Source organism: Cyprinodon tularosa, unplaced genomic scaffold, assembly GCF_016077235.1.
Source record: "Cyprinodon tularosa strain WSP-4 unplaced genomic scaffold, ASM1607723v1 ctg30, whole genome shotgun sequence".
Taxonomy (NCBI): Eukaryota; Metazoa; Chordata; class Actinopteri; order Cyprinodontiformes; family Cyprinodontidae; genus Cyprinodon; species Cyprinodon tularosa.
This window is the reverse complement of record NW_024039008.1, coordinates 3,511,105-3,527,751: the sequence shown is the minus strand read 5'-3', so window position 1 is coordinate 3,527,751 and position 16,647 is coordinate 3,511,105. Positions and strand designations below refer to the sequence as shown.

The following is a 16,647-nucleotide window of genomic DNA, read 5'->3' as shown; positions in this document are numbered from 1 at the left end:
TCAATCAGCGCTGCCAGTTCTGTGTCTGGCTGCCGAAGACACAGACGTCCATCCCCGTGAACACTGGGATGTAACTCAATGGCAAAGAAAATAATGGTTCTTATTTCTTAATTTGCGTATATTAGCTGCGACATATGAATCAAGATGCTATGACCAAAAAAATTTGATTGACAGATGACTGTTGATAAATGATTGGCCAAATTTAGGTGTACAAACTTAAGTATAACAAACTTTCTTAACTTTTCATACACCCATTCATATGGATGGAACCCCTTCCATCTACCCCTCCTCCACATTTACACTATATTGCCAAAAGTATTTGCTCACCCATCCAAATTATTGGAATCAGGTGTTCCAATCACTTCCATGGCCACAGGTGTATAAATTCAAGCACCTAGGCATGCAGACTGTTTTTACAAACATTTGTGAAAGAATGGGTCGCTCTCAGGAGCTCAGTGAATTCCAGCCTGGAACTGTGATAGGATGCCACCTGTGCAACAAATCCAGTCGTGAAATTTCCTCGCTCCTAAATATTCCACAGTCAACTGTCAGCTGTATTATAAGAAAATGGAAGTGTTTGGGAACGACAGCAACTCAGCCACGAAGTGGTAGGCCACGTAAACTGACGGAGCGGGGTCAGCGGATGCTGACGCGCATAGTGCGAAGAGGTCGCCAACTTTCTGCAGAGTCAATCACTACAGACCTCCAAACTTCATGTAGCTCAAGAACAGTGCGCAGAGAGCTTCATGGAATGGGTTTCCATGGGCGAGCAGCTGCATCCAAGCCATACATCACCAAGTGCAATGCAAAGCGTCGGATGCGGTGGTGTAAAGCACGCCGCCACTGGACTCTAGAGCAGTGGAGACGCGTTCTCTGGAGTGACGAATCGCGCTTCTCCATCTGGCAATCTGATGGACGGGTCTGGGTTTGGCGGTTGCCAGGAGAACGGTACTTGTCTGACTGCATTGTGCCAAGTGTAAAGTTTGGTGGAGGGGGGATTATGGTGTGGGGTTGTTTTTCAGGAGCTGGGCTTGGCCCCTTAGTTCCAGTGAAAGGAACTCTGAATGCTTCAGCATACCAAGACATTTTGGACAATTCCATGCTCCCAACTTTGTGGGAACAGTTTGGAGCTGGCCCCTTCCTCTTCCAACATGACTGTGCACCAGTGCACAAAGCAAGGTCCATAAAGACATGGATGACAGAGTCTGGTGTGGATGAACTTGACTGGCCTGCACAGAGTCCTGACCTCAACCCGATAGAACACCTTTGGGATGAATTAGAGCGGAGACTGAGAGCCAGGCCTTCTCGTCCAACATCAGTGTGCGACCTCACAAATGCGCTTCTGGAAGAATGGTCAAAAATTCCCATAAACACACTCCTAAACCTTGTGGACAGCCTTCCCAGAAGAGTTGAAGCTGTTCTAGCTGCAAAGGGTGGACCGACGTCATATTGAACCCTATGGATTAGGAACGGGATGTCACTTAAGCTCATATGTGAGTCAAGGCAGGTGAGCAAATACTTTTGGCAATATAGTGTATCTCTTATTCCCTCCTTACATCTCTCTCTCCAGCCTTCCAGGTTACAAAATAAATAAAACCATTCATAAAGCACACACACACCAAACTGTCAGCAGTCTTCCACTCTCCTTTTATGTCTCCCTTTTGTCTGAGCGCTGAGTGTTGCATGCCCAAATCGCCTGCACTAAGCGGTCAAGTGCATGCAATCTCCTAAACTAACGACTTGCACCAACCCATGAAGGCCGAGTAAAAATATCTTGAACATTTGGCAGCTATTCAAAGCTGAGGAGGGGAGGGGGTACTGAAACACTCTGGTTGCTGGTTGGCAAAGTTCTAAACTCTTAAAAACATTTTAAGTACATGTGATTACATATGCAGGGAGAGAATGAACAAAGCAGGTTTTAAAATTTAGTTGTAGCTTGAGTAGTCAATGAAGGGTCAAAAGAGTGCTTGCATTTATTTGCAGTGTTTGACTGTTATAAGACAAATATAAGTCCAGAGGGGACAAAAAGTCTCCAATGTAAAAAGACAAGTGAAAATATGGGGTTTGATGTGTGGATTAGGAGGTGATAGAAATAAAGGATCATTGGCTGTAAGGGAATCACTTGACAGACTGTCCAAGAAGCTAACAGATCGCTGTTAAACTGCTTTTTTATGACAGAGATGAATGGGACCCAATCACCCACTGTTCACCCCCTCACATTTGGCAAAAGAAGGCACCCCTCATGCAAATTAACACACACTCCTTACCTCAGCATTGCAGCTGGGAATGTTAAACACAATGTTTCATGCACAGATGGCTGCCAGTAGAAATTATGGGATGATCACAAACTAATAAGAGACATTTGAGATACCTAAATATTGCCTAAGCATGCACACACCCATAGTCAAAAATGGGTGATACTGTAGTTAGTATAGAAGACACCCTCGTGTGTTTAAGAGCATATGTGCTAGTGCTAAATTCAGCTATTAGAGAGGAAAGAAAGATTTGTTAATGACAATGTTGGTAGAAAATATAAAAGGTGCCGGACTGGAATTAAAACCATTAAAACTCCAGCATTGGAAGCTGCATTTTAATAAGATGGCTTTGTCATGCTTTGAGCAGAGTATTTAGCAACCCTATAAGCAGGATTCTAGTGTTCATTTTGTAAAGAGCCTTACTCACCAACCTCAATAACTCCCACCCCCACGCCCCCTACTAACGACAAACCACAGGGGTCAAACTGATGAAACCATGACACCACACATGGTTTTGTGTCTCTGGATTCCATTTAGTTGAAACAAGTAATTCTCCAGATCATCGTTGAGCATCTACAGACCCACTTGGATGTGCACAGGATCGCTCACACACACACACACATTTTGTTTCACGCTATCCTTGTGGGAACCTTCCGTTGACTTCCATTCCTTTTTAATGACTAACCCTGACCCTTACCCTAAACACTACAAACACATACCTTATACCCTAAACTAAACTCAAGCTACACCTTAGTCCTAAACTTACGCAAAACGAGGGAAGATCCACAAGTTCCCCAAATTTAGCATACTTCAGGGAAATTATCCCCAGAGGCTAGGCAAAAGCACTGGCCCGCACACACACAAACACGACTATGCAGGCCCCACAAGTTGCCAGAAGCAGAAAGAAAAAAAAGAAAATGCAACTAAAAAGTTCTCTCAGGTTACGAATTTATCTTGACTGAGTCTCCTCGACTGATTTTTTGTGTTGAAAATTTCACACAAAAGGGAGAGGAAGGCAGGAATGTGGTCAGAGTATTTTTTTTTTCTTTTTGGGAAAAAAAAAATTCCAACTTTGAAGTAAGCGGCAGCACTTGAGCTGTCGGAAAGCAGCCAACTTCAAATACTAGGCCAGGTTTCTCAAGGTTCCTTTAGGCTTCTTTTTATAAACATACTACATTTAACTCTCCTCTGCAGGAGACGTGAATATTTTGTTAGAAGGAAAGATCAAAAAAAGTAACTGAAACAGCAAAAGTCACAAGACACATTTCTTCCTTCCCTCTGACAATAATTCTTATTCTACAGTTACCTAAAACTAAGTTATTTGTTTTAAACAAACAAAACATCATTTTTTACTACTTTAACAAAACTTTACTAAAAAATAACTATAAATACATAAATGTGCAAATTCTAAAAACATATTCATTAGAAGTTTGTTTCAGAGCAGGCTACCTAATGTTATCAGGAAATGGTGCACAGTGTTCCTTCTTTTTGCCTGCTTGGCTGCACTAAAGCGAAGCAGCACTTTGTAACATGCGCTACTTTCAAGTAATACTCCCAAAGGCATCAGCTAAACAAGATCCCTCTGTGATTTACAATAGAAGGGTCTGCTTCATTATTTATTGCCCAGGCTTACAGCCCAGGGCACAGACCATTACCTCCACATGAGTACAGACCATGGACTGATGTTGGACTCTGACTGGTAAAACAGTATGGTGCAAGAACATGGAAAGAAGAGGAAGGGAGGATGGACTCCAGGTAAATTCACAAGCTTTTGTATACTAGAAACATTACTAGACATTTATTAATGACTTTCAAATGTGTAAGTTTAGTGTTAAATTGTATAAAATCTATTTAATGAGAAAACATGGCAAGTTTTAGAAACTGATCAGGTATTGGGATATATATTAGTAAATTAAAATCTACTCTATCAATTCTTCAATTTACCTACTAATATGATACAGAAAACTCTCTAATCCTACAACTGAACTGCATATGCAGGGCTTCACCTCTACTATTATACTGCATCAAATAAAACATCCAACATTTCTGTGAAAAATCTGGTGAATTTATATGGAGATAATTTATCTTGTTGGCAAACAGACTGATTATGACTTGGATGATTTGGCACTTCTTCTCTGGCTTAAATTCGTCTCTGAGCACTGGCACAGGCCTCTCTTGCAGCAGTTGGCCAACATGGCAACAGCCATCTTGGTGTTCACAAAATCGTGAACACCCTTCTGAGCCTGAAAGACAGTTTGGCTGCTGTTTTAGAAAAAATAATAATAATAATAATCAACCGCAATCTGCTCCTTCCCATTTCTGCCCTTATGGGATATCCCTGAAGGGCATTGGTTCAAATTCATTAGAGCTCTTTTATCTCCATGAAAATGAGGTACCCTCTGCTCCCCATCTACCTGCTGTTCCTAAGCCACCATCCTCGTCTCCCTTCTGCCTGTAATCCTCCCCCACGCCACCTCTCTACAGAACGAGAGTCAAACTCTGTTATTTCTGCTTTAATTGTGTCTGCTTCTCCCTAATTTTCCACTACAGTAACCCTAGGGCAAATACAGTAGGGACTGCAAACAAAAACCCTGATTCTCATGCCAAACCTGCTTTTATCCTCCCTTTTATGTCTTTAGCACTGCCCCCACCCTATTGGGATTACAGATTGGGGTAAAAAGGCTACAGTCATAGGTGCTGCCTCAAGGGTTATATTAGAGTGGATCCCACCCAAAGCTGCTGGCAATTAGACTTAGTCATGACTGCTGATGGCGGGAACCACAACGAGGCTTATGGTCCTCAATCTGTGCCCGTAACCAATATCTGAACAATTCATACTTTATAGATCATATATGTGGCCTAAAAGCAGGACAGAAAATCAAATATTCACACATAAAAATGCAACTTTTAGACCAGACAACCAGTTTATTTTTAAGCAGTTTTTTTTATCTGTCTTATGCATGATGTTTTAATCTCCCTGAATCATTTTTCTCCTCTAGTGCCCACACAGTAGAATCATCCTGAAAACTTAATCAGTGGAACAGAGCCAACCCTCTGCTCATCTGTTTTACCACCTTTTAACCATCTTGACAGAAAATAGATTCTGATAAAAGCCTAACTCATCTCCCTTTAGAAATCCATTGACTTTCCTCCAACTAATTCCCAGCCCTAGCTTTCAGTGAGTACATATCTGTTTGCTTAGATTTTACCCTTGATATTAAAACATTAGAAAACCCTCGGTGGTTGGACTCAGACCTCTGATGAGAGCCAATTGCTTCTAAAAATAAAGGGGAAAATATATTAAAATCACTTCTCAAATTGCTCTTTGGTGTGGGGGAGTTATGTAAAAGCTTTCGCCTGAGTAGTTAATCAGGTTGTTCCAATGAAAACTAATGTCCTGAAGTGATTAATAAAAGCCGAGTAGTGCCACATGATCTCAAGGAACATGGATTGCCGACCCTCTCTCTGTGGGTGGTTGATTATTCTTCACAAAGCTTTTGTCATAATCTTTGCCCTTGAAATAAATGTAAAGGTATATCCACTGTTCCATCATTTAATTATCAGAAAAGCGCAAGCTCTGACATCTTGAGTGTAATTACCGAAAAATCATTAAGAGTACTAATCTCTACGTTTAACCTATCGATTCACCCTATTCTTTTTACTTACAGCAAATCTATCCTATCCTTTAGGAACAATTACAAACCAACAATCGTGGAATAAAAACAACAGAGTATGACATGCAAAACTGTTTTTTTATGTTGCAAACATAAGAAAATTATATGGAATAGATAAAGGCACTGTCAATACTTCGACCTATCTGCATTCAGCAAAGGGGTGATCCTACCCAGATCTACTGCTGGCTCTAATCTTCCCAACCGTGGCTGGTTTCTGTGATTGCCTTGATATCATTCATACCCCAACCTCAATCACTTTTTAATCAGGATTATCTTCCCTGACACTGAGATTTGGGAGTAAATAAGGGGTGCAGTGTCTACAGCAGCCTAAGCCACAGGAAGTGTATGGATTTTTGTGTGTTCCTGCAAAGTTATCTTAACTGTGGAATGAATGAACATTAAGGCAGTCATTAAAAACTTACTGCAAGAAAATCGGAATATCTGCTCCATAAAGGAGAAAATCCTGTAGCAAATATAAGCAAAAAAAGAAACTTATGAGAATTATACCAAAATCATTTGTGCATCTAATATTTAATAGTTGCAGATTCAAAAATTCACTATTTTGGTAACAATCTGAAATTGATGACTTCTTATCCAACTGTCTGTGATGCCCAGGAGTAAATTATGGGACAGAAATGTTAATATGGGTTGTATTATTTAGGGATAATGCCTCTTAATAAATGACACAATTAGATCATACAAACTTAAATAAGAACTTAAGTTCTAATCCAGTTTAAACAAATTAGAGGCATCCATTCAGTTTTAAAATTAACAAATTAAAATTTTTCAAACAACAGTCAGCTGCGGTTTTCAGTATAAAAGTTTACATTCCACTTTGTTTAGTATAGATTTCAAAAGAAAAGAGTTTATATGATAACTCTACAGTAACATTTCAAACTTAACAAAATAATTCCTTTTTTATGCTTTTATTGCTACTAGTTTATTAGTACTCTGATGATTTTAACATGCAAGTAGAAATCAGATCAAGTTATGTTCATAATTAATATGTATTTATATTTTTTGGTTTAACTATTAAATGTGTACAGTTTCTACTCAGAATGAAGTCTTTTCGAATAAAATATGCATTTTAAACCTTTTTTGGTTAAACGGTTTGTTTTATCAGTGCCTAACTTAGGTTCTCACCAGTGCATTTCAACGATGCGGGCCATTATTCTTATAGTTGTCACCATTACGCCGAAATTAGACCGATACGCTGAATTTCAATGAATGTAACACATGCAGAAACTGTGTTTTTAAACACATTTACCTCCTTATTTGCACATAAATGGAAGAGGGATAACTGTTTAAGAACCACAACTCAGCGTTATGAAAATATGGACCACTCACATTTGTCATCGACTTGAGGACACTTGTGTCACCCTAAGGACGCTTCTAGGCAGGAAAAACGCAAGCGCTTCCATCCTGCCAGCAAACAGAGAGAAACCTTTCAGAGCAAGGATGGAGATTCCAAGCTCAGAAAGATTCTCAAAAGGCTGATATTTCCAGCCAAACCAGCCGATGGTCAGAGTTTTTTTTTTTCAACCCAATTCTATCATCATTGCTGTGTTTGTGTCCCTCAATCGGCTGCAGCTGGATCAGTGAAAAGTCCCACTGAGTCAATTGGATTGTTTGCATAATTAAATGTTGCCTAACAATATAAAAAAATTAGAAAATAACCAAAGAAATAGGAGTAAATTAGGAAAGAGGAAAAAAAAAGAAGATATGGGTAATGCACAGAAGCTTAAGAAGAAAATAGTTTACAATTTTTATCCCCGCACTCAAAGGTTGTGCTAACCCAGCATCCTGATTGAACGAGCATAATTAGGGTGACCCTTTTACAGTGTGCAGACATGAAACATCAAAAATGCTTGCACCCATTCTAAAGCTGTGCCTTTCCATTCATCCTCTAGTACAAAAACCAACAACACAAAACCACAGAATAAATGACTTCTCAAAACAGAAGAATTTTCTAGGTTGCCCACTCTCATTTCCTTTCAGCTGGAATACAGTGGAGAGCGTCTGTCTCCATTTACATACAAATGTCACCTTCTATCTTCCCAGGGGCTGGGGAGGTTTTACTCTCTTCACCGCGATGCGCTTGACAAACCTTTGTTCCCCTTCTGGGAGGCAAGCTTGTGTTACACAGTGAGAAAGTGAGTGGAAACTCAATGCATTTTGCCTCTGGTGCCTTTTTCCTGTCTTTGCTCTCTTTTACGCGCCACTGGTACGTTGTAATTTGTGTATCCATACTTGGAGTGCAAGGGCTTTGTTTTCATTTAACTGAAAGATGAGTAAGTGTGCCATCTGAAAAGGCACCCAAGCTACCGAGGTTGTAATTACTGAGGAAGCTCTTTGATGGAGGGTTTTTGTTGTGGTATGGGAATCATTAATACAAAATAAAGTATTTGAACAAGCAAGGCTGCTAAACAGAGTGGGTAAAATGAGAACATGTACTGTAATAAAAACAGACTTGTATTAACGGAGGTGATAGCATCATGTGCATAAAGAAATCAGCAGCTCACAAAGCCCAACCTGGGAGTAGTACTTGTATTCCCAGAGATGCGCAGACAGCCATTTTCTATGGCCCACATAGTGTTTCTGTGCCATTTCTCATAAACCAGGACGTGTATCCCCTGATGCATAGGGATGAACAATCAGCCTGACAGGCAGGTAGTTACTCCTCTTTAACCCCAGCAAGCGTTGAGTGATGCAACACAACAGCAGGCCCCCTCCCTATTCTCCTCCTCCTCCTGCTGCTGATGCTTCCCTTTCTCACCCCTTTCTTGCACTCTCCAAATCTTTCTCCTCCTCTATGTCCCTCCCCAGCCTATTCGGCATACTACCTTCTTTCATTATTCTCATTCCTCTTTGCATTGCCTTTCTTTCACTAGTTGTATTCTCCCTCTTAATATCTCTCTTTCCCAGAGGCCCGTGTTTCCATGCTTGCAGTACACACAATTACTTCCATCCATCAATTATCTGCCTACTCCTCTTTAGCAACCAGACTTCCCTCTCACTACTCAGTGACAATAACCCCCACTATCTTGATTACACATGTTTCTCTATGACCCCAGTCTAGCATATCCCACATCCCTGGTGTCCCCGGGGCAGCTGAGCGTGCCTCCTAACTCCCTCCTCTTCGGGCCACCCTCACACCAGATGTCCCTAAAGTTTGGGTGATTGTGTGCATGTGTGGAGAGAGCAGGAACAAAAGGATCGGCGTAGGAAGGGAGGTGGAGAGAGGGGACACAGATGGGTGGTGGAGCCCATGAGTGGTTGTGGTGGTGGTGGGGGGTCAGCTTAATGGTGCCCAGCCATCTTGCCCAGGGCTTGTGCTGGCTAGACAATAAACACCGACGGATTACCAGCATCAAGAACACATGCACAAGCTAACCCAGTCACTTTTTATACCATTTCGCATTAAAGGAACAAAAAAGCACAAGTGCATTGAAAAGACTTATGATGATCTTAATAGGATTTTAGGGAGTTAACATAAACATTTGTTTTCTTTAACTTGTTGCTTTATAGTATCTGCCCATACAATTTATAGAGAAAGTCTACCTTTGATTGCAATAGTTTTACATGCAACATGCCAAAATAGAAAAAAAAAACTCTTTGGACATATCTTGAAAAAGATATGTTCAAGATATGTTCAGAGCCACCTTCTGCTCTGGAGTGAACACGCTTCGCCTATGAGGAAAAGGAGCCGCGCATGAACCAAACCGCAACACACGCGAACCGAACCGAGACAGTCGAACCGAACGGTTCGGACGGTTTTCGCCGTGTTCACTCCAGAGCAGAAGGTGGCGGTACTGCGACCGAACCCAACCACCAGTAGTAAACAAGAAGAAGCGAAGCCGCGTAGCCAGGTATACCAGAAAAAAAATCAGTTGGAGGATTGTGTGGGGATGGTGAGTGGGAAAGAACAGGAGTTGGAAGACGCGCCAGCAGCACTTTATAGGTCTGCTGTATGGGACCACTTTGCATTTAGAGTGACCTACGATGACGGTGGAAAGAAAGTTGTGGATAAAATTGCAACAGTGTGCTAGCATTGATCAACATGTTTCGTTTACGCTAACAGCAACACGACCAACATGTCAGGCTAACAATCAACATATACCGAACCGAAGCAAAAACCGTGACCACGAAAACCGTGAACCGAACTGAACCGTGGATTTTGTGAACCGTTCAACCCCTAATATTTATATATATATATATATATATATATATATATATATATATATATATATATATATATATATATATATATATTTTTTTTTTTTTTTTATTATTATTTATTTATTTATTTTTTTAACAGTTATTTGTAAAACTTTACATTTTTTCCAGCAACAGGACACAAACACCATTGTTTGTATGACAAGAAGTTGCACCAGCATTCAAAACTTTCCTAGCTCTCTTACATACAGATTTACCAAAGATGATAAGCAGATTTACTATAGATTAGAAATTCATTTGCATTGCTGGACAACGGCACTTTGGTGTTGATTATTCATTTAATAATGCAATATGCCAGACTGCTCTGTACAGGTGATTATAAAGTGCAAATTAACCATCCAACTTCTGCATATCATCATGAGATTGCCACAGTTTCTATTTGAGCTTTTTAAATTACACAGATATTTTCTAAATCTGAGCCAGAGCAATTAATAATGCAATAACATTGTTATAAAGTCACCATTGTGTTAGATAAAGATTCCATGATTCAAAAATGTTTAGTTAACAATAACAAAGGGCTGATATTTTAACATTTTGTAGCTCAGTGACAAATTCATTAGCAAATTAATCTTCGACTAATTTGGTTATCAAATTTAATGTTTTATTATACAGACCTTAAACATGCAAATTACTGAAGTAATAACCTACTCACAGTATTAATCAAGCCAAACATTTTAAAACAAAACCAACAATGTTCTCTGTAAAAAAATATATTGAGACAATTGAATGTATTTTGTTTTCTTTTTTGCCATTTACAATGTACAACATTAACTTTTGTCCAAGCTGAGAAGGTTTGTTTATTAGGAAATATTATTTTTACTAGAGGTATCTCTTTTAAGATTAGTGGAAAAAACAATGGATAAAGCGATTACCTAAATATTTGATAGGTGGAGCCTTACAATAGATTATTCATAGGTGTGCAAGAGTACAATCCATAGAACAGCAACCAGTGGGGAATAAGGAGGGAAAAAAAACAGGTATTTTCTTTAATCTCAGAAGTCTAACAGCTTCCCGCAGTTGGCTTTAACAAACTGTGCTCTATGTTTGTTCAAGTGTGTTACACCTTAAGAGGGATAGTGAAATGAATGAACGGTGTCTCCCCCCCTCCTGCATCTGCAAAAGAAGATTACTGTCACTTCATCAGAAGGAGTTGAAGCATATCATCTCTCTAAAACGTGGAGGTACAGAGGGAGACAGGCAGGAGTAGACTGTGGAGATGGCAAGGGGGTGTTTGTGTGTGGATATATTCCCCATAAGACTTCCCAGACTATCTGGTAGGGATTAGTATTTTTGTATATGCAGGGGCAACCTTTACCTCTAGACACTATATATGATTACATGTTCTCTGATCAATAATCCCTTTTCATTTTGTTTATCAAAGCTTGCACAGGTGTATTATACTACTGAAATGTAAAAGGCAGAAGGACAGAGCAGAGGTATGAGCAACAGATATTGATAAATAGAGGATTACTCTCTGTTAATCAAACCTGGTTTATATGTTTAGAGATTCATAAGGTTTTGTAGGCTGAAAAACTACATTGCCCCCAGGAATTAACATATTTCAGTGATGTGACGGTAAGATTAAAAAGAGACAAATAAAAGAAGACTATAAGACGAAACTATTGATGAATCTATTCCAGTCTTTTCCATTGTAACCACACTATCAGTGTCATTTGAAACTATTTAGGCACTAACTTTGTCAACTTTTAAACGAAGGAGAAAGTTGCAGGGCTGAAACAATTAATCGGATTAATAGATTATTGAAATAATCTCCTACTAATGTAGTAATCGATTATTAATTCCTGGAGTATAGAGACTCTAAAACATGTCTTTAGCTGACAGAGCAACGCACTTGCAGCAATAATTATACCAAAACTGTGAAACAAATGTATAAATATTTAGCATTTAAGATTAAAAAAAAACTTTTCATCTGTCAATATGCTCTATTCAGAACACTTCCAGAGCAAAAGTTTTAGTTTCACCTTGTTTAATTCTGTTTAAAAAATCTTCTAGGAATATTTTTGCTTTATGTTTATTAATTGAAAGGATAATTGACAGGTTAATCAATTAGTAAAATAATCATTAGTTGCAGTTGTAGAAAGTTGGTTTGTAAATCCAGCTTTAAGATACTCTCAGTAAAGTTATGGTTATTCAGGCTCAGCAGTCAATTTTAAAACCAAGAAAACCAACAGGTGTGCTGTGTAGATCTCCTGCCACACATGGCTTGTTTCACCCTTGTAGATATTTTAAGCTCCTAATATAATATTTAGTTTTCCCTCAATTCAAGTAATTTTACCAGGTGTATAAAATACATCAATATCTTGAATCAGCAGGGATTCCTTAGATTTAAAAATGACACAAAATCAAGTCTTTATATCCACATTTGTGTGACCATTTTTTCAAAAATCTTTTCGCTACTGTAAACAGCAGAATTTCCCTACTGTGGGACAATAAAGGGATTTTCTATTCCGTTCTATATCATGTGAGTGAGAGGACTCTTTAAAGTCTCTTGATATAATATGCTGTGAACTGGTGCCATATAACTAAAGTTATATGAGTCTGAATGTTTAAACAGATACTGGTCAGGATGGATGTATGGAGGGATGGACGGACGGACCTTCAGGACTGTAGGGATAAAGTCTTTAACTGCAATGTATTTTTTGTTTTTTCATACTTAATCTTGAAAATAAGGTACATAGATCAGTAAATCGATTCCATACTTTTTTCAAGAAAAGCCTGTAATCTGGTACACTTTCAACATGGTACCATTGACTGTATATGTCCCACCTGCTGCAGGTAATGCTCCTATATATTTAACATGTTTGCAGAATAGTGAAATTAACATATCTTTCTATTGAGTACACCCAGACTCTTTTGCTCTACAACAGTACAGCTCTGCTCTCACTCTTATGTTGCAGTGAAAGAAACGTGAATGTCAAGGAGCGGCTAATCCACAAATCAGAGAGGAGAGGGACAAACTCTACTATACAGAAGCGGCACGTCGTGTTTTCACAGCCCAAGCTAATTGCGCCACGTTTCAACCGGAAGAGCAGTGATTTAGCAGTCGGAGCAAATTAAAATGACTAAACATAATTAGCAGTGAGTGCAAAAGCACCTTTTCATGGTGCACATTTCTCTCTTCCCCCTTTATGATGACAATCACTTCAGCATGGCTATTACAAACTCTGATGTGTCAAGTACAATGTGACTAATTGCAAAACCCTTGATGTTACCATCATGCTTTTAATTTGCCAGACAGTAAAATATACCCTGAACAGGGCAGTAAAATAATCCACAAACAGCCCTGAAGAAAACAAACATTAAATTGATCAATGAACTGATATAATGCTTGTAATCTAAGAATTAAAACTTAGAGAATCTATTATTAAAGCAATGACAGTGTCATCATGTGTTGTCAAAGTTAATCAGAAGAATCAGTAGAATGTGCCTAATAAGATAATATGAATAAATGATTTATATGCAGAGTTAGTTAGCTTTCTATTTAAGTAAAAGAAAATGTTTCCAACCAAAAAAAAATCCAATTTTCATTTTAATGAGCTCAGCTTTAAAGGACGTACTCTCTGATCAGTTTTTCTTCTTTCTTCTACCGTTGATTACCACACTGATAAATTTCAATCAGTGATTTCTGCAGACAGCCATACTAAACACGCCATTAACTAAACAAACATACACCCCCTCTGACATTGCTGCAACAGACATGCTGGTCATGCGTGGCTGACTGTGCCAGGCAGTCAATCCATGGCATTCCCAGTGCCTTATGTCCCACTTTTCTGGTTATTTGACAATGATCAGGGGTGATGAATTGTTCAATTAAAGCCACATTAAGAATCCAGAACACATTTGACGCGGAGCCTCTCGGTTTAGGTGTTGTCCAATTACTCTGAAGGACAAGACTCCTCTTCACCGCTGACAATCAACATGTGACTCTCATCACAAGACAAATGAGTTTATTTATGCAAGGTAGCAAGGCTAATTGAATTCCCCAATGCAAGACTGATGAGCTGGAGTAAGAAAAATTGTGAAAAAACCTCAACTTGCTTTAGAACTAGATATGCACAGAAGGTGTCAGAGTGTGTTATTTACAGAGGGAAGAGCACAAATAACTACTGTTTATAGTGAGGGCTGCCCTCAGAGGGGTGGCATACCAAAACCATTTGCTGTTGCCATATAAGGGGGGCAGGAGAGGTGGAACTAGGGTTAGGAATGGACATTCAAAAGTGACTAAACAAATATATAAGAGTTTTTCCTCTCATCTATATGAGCTATTTTCATAAAAATATAATTCCTACAAAGAGAACGGTGGGGGGTTGATATTAGTATATGCATATTTGCCCACAAAAAGAGGGATTGTCAGTTTTTCTACTGAAAAGAAGATTACTGCAATTTACTTAGTTTACCAACAAGAAGAAAAGAAGCTGAACTAAATGGCCTGGAGCGATGTTTAGTGCCACACCTCAGGGGAAAGGATTATTATCTTGTAAAATTAAATTACTCAAAGCATTAATAAATCCTAGACCAGTTAAAGGTGCAACTAGTTGTAGAAGGACCAAAACGACTCAAGTTGCTTAAGACAAAGCAGCAAAAAGTATTTTATTCCCTCATTACGAATAAATAAATCACATGCAGCCCTTTTCCAATCTGATGATGGATGATTCACCTCTGCCAGGCAGATTTGAATGTAAGCGCCAGTGTTACTTAGTAACCTGCAGCTATGGATTTTTTAGATGTGATTGCTTTTCTGCCTGGTTTGGTATTCTGTCTGTCCAAATGAAGGCCAAACTTATTTGCCTGACTCAAAGAGCAATGAAGTTGATGGGAGTCAAGCAGCACCCCTCACTTCAGACCATCTTCAATGAAACAATAACCAGACAAGCCCAGAAAATCATCTCAGATCCCACTCATATTCTTTATTCAGAGTATCAGTTTCTTCCTTCAGGTTGACGTCTTAAGAGTCCCTGCCTGTAGATTGAACTGCTATAAGAACTCATTTGTTCTGCTTTTCATTAAGGCAATAAACAGTATCAAGCAGTAAATTGTGGAATAGGCAATGGTGTTCAAAATTCAAACTAAACTGACATATTTTTTTATGTACCGGTATTCATTATCGCACATAACAGATTTTTAAGGAAGGGTTTTTGTAAATTTTTTTCCAATTTTTTTATTGTTAAATGTAATGTAACATCCTTCCTTATGTATTTATTTCTTTATTTATTGTCTTATTATGGATTTTTTTACAGCAGTGTTTTTCTTTTTGGTGTGAATGCAGTGTGACACATAATTTGGACTATGTAGCAGTCAGAGTCTGTACCCAAATCAATTCATTTGGGACAATAAAGTTAATCTTAAATTATCTTATTTTATGTGCGCAACAAATGGGTGAAATTAGTTTTTCTGCAGTTGTTAAAAGCAACAGATGAAAATCTCAGCTTTCTAAACATTGGTTAAAGGGGTTCAGTTGTGAGTTGTGTTTTTAACTGTTTTGAATAATCTTTTATACAAATCAACCTATTAAGAGAAAGACCGAAGTCAAAATATCACAAACATAAAGCAAATGTTTGTTTTGTTTTTTGTTAAGAAAACACGCTCAGCGCACAAAAACTCATTTCTTCCTCTGTTTTCACAGTAGACTGCTTCAAACGGGATTTTAAATGAATTAAAAACTATGTACCTTTTTATACCAACATCTTCAAATCATCCTTTTTATTCTAAACAGCTTGTAAAAACTAAGTACAATAAGAAAAGTTGAATTTACTTACTTTGTTTCAGTGTTTGAGAAATGGGGATTTTTTTTTCTATCTACCCCCTTGCTGGTTTAGGGGGGGCAGTTTTCAGATCCATTTTCTGTGTAGCTGCCCCTTGTAGAACAGTTACGTTGCATCCCCAGAATGCAGAAAAAAGCGTTATTCCACTTTTCAGAACATCATTTGTTAACGCAGGGCGCAGGTTCCTCTTTTATCCCCCGTCTGTTTTGGCTGTACACCTTTCCTTTCAGAGAAAACTGACGCTCCAAAGCAGCACCTTACTCCGGGGGGAAAAAACCCACAAAAAAACAAAACAAAAAAACAAACAAAAACAGCCAAATAATCCGCGCGCGGCAGTGGCGCACGGATCTCCAAATGTGGATCTGTTTTAAAAGAGTCTCCCGTTATCTCCGCGACGCAGATTTGGATTCCTTTTCTTCCCAAATCCACCTCATAGGAGCTGGGGGTGGGGAGACAGGAGTCAGCTACCCCCCTCTCTCTTCTCTACTCGAGTTTGAGGCAGAGGAGGGGAAAAGAAGCACAGAACCCTTGTGTTGCGTTCAGTGTCACCCAAATAAACTAGACGGTAGGTTGTAAGTCACTTCTTGGTGCGTTCAAAAGCATATCAGTCGACTCGGAAATTTAAACTCCTGTGCTCCTCGTATAAAAGACTATTTCTGAGATTGGTATGCACATATACAAATCTCAGAAATAGTCTTT

The 16,647-nt window shown here is 38.9% G+C and overlaps 1 protein-coding gene across 1 annotated transcript in view; it reads right to left on the bottom strand.

Moving 5' to 3' along the window:
- Positions 1-16,126, bottom strand: part of ptprsa (protein tyrosine phosphatase receptor type Sa) — a 197,162-nt gene extending 181,036 nt beyond the window's left edge. The window contains 1 exon segment of the mRNA XM_038291557.1: positions 15,943-16,126. The gene's annotated coding sequence lies outside the window, so the exon portion shown is untranslated.
- Positions 16,127-16,647: the final 521 nt, after the last annotated feature.